This window comes from Geospiza fortis, unplaced genomic scaffold (assembly GCF_000277835.1).
Source record: "Geospiza fortis unplaced genomic scaffold, GeoFor_1.0 scaffold112, whole genome shotgun sequence".
Lineage (NCBI taxonomy): Eukaryota > Metazoa > Chordata > Aves > Passeriformes > Thraupidae > Geospiza > Geospiza fortis.
Window position 1 is genome coordinate 18,223,336 of NW_005054298.1, and position 3,128 is coordinate 18,226,463.

Genomic DNA, 3,128 nt, shown 5'->3' on the forward strand with positions numbered 1-3,128 from the left:
GTATGTGTGTGTTGGATATTTATATAAATGATTAAATCTCTATCATATGAAATTCTCAAATTACATACCTTTTAACAGGATACCAGTCTGGTTCATCTACAAATGGTTGGTTTGATGCAGGAATTACTGTATAAAAATTTATGGCCTTGTTTTTTGTGGAAAGGTGTTATGTCATGACTGTGTGAGCACAAATATGTAAGATCAATGCAGATGATAGGAAATGGAGAAAAACTAAGTTTAACATTCAAGAAAACCTAGAAAAAATGTCACTGCAAGCAAAATCAACAAATGTAAGTACAATTACTTTAGCTTAGATTACAGAAGTCTATCATCTGTGGCCACAGTGTAAGCTGGTTTGAAGCAGTGTCTACTCAGTGTGACATCATTAAGAGTTTCAATTATGCTGGTGCATAAAGCAGGCATGTTGGCCTTCCAAAAAATAGAAACTTGAATGCTACTTTTTTTTTTTAAATCCAACAGGTGAAAGTGTCCCTAAAAAGCAACGTGAGAAAGGCATAAGACATTTCTCATTCAGTGTCATATGCTATTTATATCTTCTAAAGTTTGCATGTGTTATAAATTACATTCACTGTTTAACACATTGCCTTATTAGGACTTCCCCTGGGCCTCAGCAAAAAAGACCATTAATCTCAATTAAGCTTTTCCTTTACTTTTGGGAAGGTTGCCCGCAGGGTAAGACTGACATTCGTTCTCGTGGATATACCACCAGATAAATTCTTTATTTCCATTAGGTTGAGGCTTTTTGTGGTTCCTTGTTGCATTTTCTGGCTGTGAGCACCCTCTGAAGACAAGGCCCTTATTGAGTGTCTCTTCCAGGTGATCACTCTCCTGCCACACTCACAGCACTGGCCATCACTAACACGCTGGCACAGCTCTTGGTTATCTCGGGGAGTACAGCTTCACTGGGCAGCAGGCAGCAGACCTCCACATGCTGGGTTTACCAGTGCTGAACTAAAGAACCACAGCTGTTTTGATTACAGCAGGATTTCCTCTTTGTGGAGAAAAAAAGACTTTTACTAATTCATTATAACCACTACTCTTAATTTGCCAGTAAGTGAGCTGCTACAATAATTCACTGTGTTCACTTATCTTGGTTGCACTTTAAAAGTCTATTACTTGTACCTGACTCAGGTATGTTACAGGAGTACTGTATTTCTTCATACTGTTTTGGACATCATGGCTCTTCTATTTTAGTCTACAAATTTTCAAGAAGAGGTGTGGGGGATTTTCCCACTGCAAAAGTATCAAGTTTAGTTTCTGTACTATAAATACCACATGTCAGTGAGTAGCTGTTAGTTTTTACTCAGTCATAGCAAATGTAAATGTAATTATTCTGTAGGTATAAATTAAATACCAGCTTTATCTTACAGTATAATGTGATGTGTCTACTTTTGTCTTCCCAAGCATATGAGGCCTGTCTTTTTGCAAGCTATGATGTCCCAGATTGCTAATTGTGACCTGGCTCCCTGGCAGTAAGAACTGTAATTGCCATCAGACAGCTCCCTCTGCTTCCTGAAGTGAGTGTGTGCAGACTGATTCCAGCATTAGAGCTTGTGTTGTATGTTAAAGAAGTTAAAAAAAAAAAATTCCTTTCAAATACATCAACATTACTTAAAAAAGAACTACTAGGCCAGTAATTGCTACAATTTTCCTTCCCTAAAAGCCTAGCGTTTTTTTCCTCTCAGAAATTCTGCGACTACAGTGTAAATAATTATGCTTAGCTATTGTTGAATGACTTAAGAACTCATGTTAATTTTCTATATATAATGCTGCTATAATTGTACAATTACTGCTGTACTGGAAGCAGGCCAGAGGTGGAATAGAGGTTCTCAGGGGAGTTTGAAGGCTCCCTCTTTTATTCTGTAGCTCAGATCAGAGCTGTCTCCATTAAGCTGGCAAAGTGGCCAAAAAAGTCACTGAAATCACTGGATTATACTATAGAGAATTGGTTGGATTCTCAGAAAAATGTACATGACTTGAATTTCCAAAAGGAATGCCTGCTCCCCTCTAACCTTTTAGCAAATACATTTAGTTAAAAGAGCTTCAGCAAACATAGGGCCCCTACCTGGGACCATGCCCTCAGTTTAGGGTTTATGTAGTGAGCTACTAATTCATCTATCTACATAGGTAATTTCTAAAAAGGCACGATACAAGTGTCATGTATCTTGTCCTGGGGTGACTTTTATGATGCTTGTATCCCCATCCATCTGTTTAACCCAGAAATAAGTTTTGCACCTTGAAGACTGGTTCTCAGAGCAGAGGGGGCAGAAGAACCCCAGAATTTGTTATCAGGAGCTGCACTGGCTCCCCTGCATCCTTCTCCTGGACTGTGCTCTCTGCAGCACAGACAGTGGGACAGAGCTCTCCTGTGCTTTTAGTCAGTTTTTACCTAGCTGAGGCAGTGAATTTCCCTGGACTGTGGTTTTTCTTTTCCTTGGTTTGAACATGCTTTGGACTGAACACCCAGAAGAGCACCAGAAGCTGACACCTGTGGCCACCAGGGCCTGGGACGCTGCATTCCACCACCAGAGGAACTGAACACAGAGTGAGCCCAGGTACAGCCCACCAAGGGGACTTGCTGAGTTTGTAATCTCTCAGAGCAGCAAGAGGTTTTATTGTTTAATATTGTTCATTGTTTTGTGCTGGTGAGTGCTTTGCCTGTTAAATAAAAAGATTTTTTTCCACTTTTCTCCAAGGAAATCTTTTCCCAAACCAGTTGGAGGAGGGGCCACTTGAATCTGCTTTCTAGAGGAGCCCCTTTGGAGGTTTTCTCCCAAATTTGCCTTAAACCATGGCTGTCTCTAGGCTTGTAACAACAAATTATTCTGCAAATACTAGACATCCACAAAATTTTAGAAGTAAATAATATTTTATATATCATCTGTCTCCCCAGCATTTCATATTTCTCATCCTTCCAGTGAATGGATCAATAGATCCTTTCAAATGTGTGTACAGGGGAGAGAGAGCATACAAGGAAAGCTTCTGGGCCAGGCTGCCAAACCAGTCCCTTACGCCCATCTTTGAATGGAAGACCAGATTGTGAGTTTGTTCTAACATGAGAAAAAAACCCATCAAGTGTTTCTTGGGTACAAATTAAAAGGGAAAGA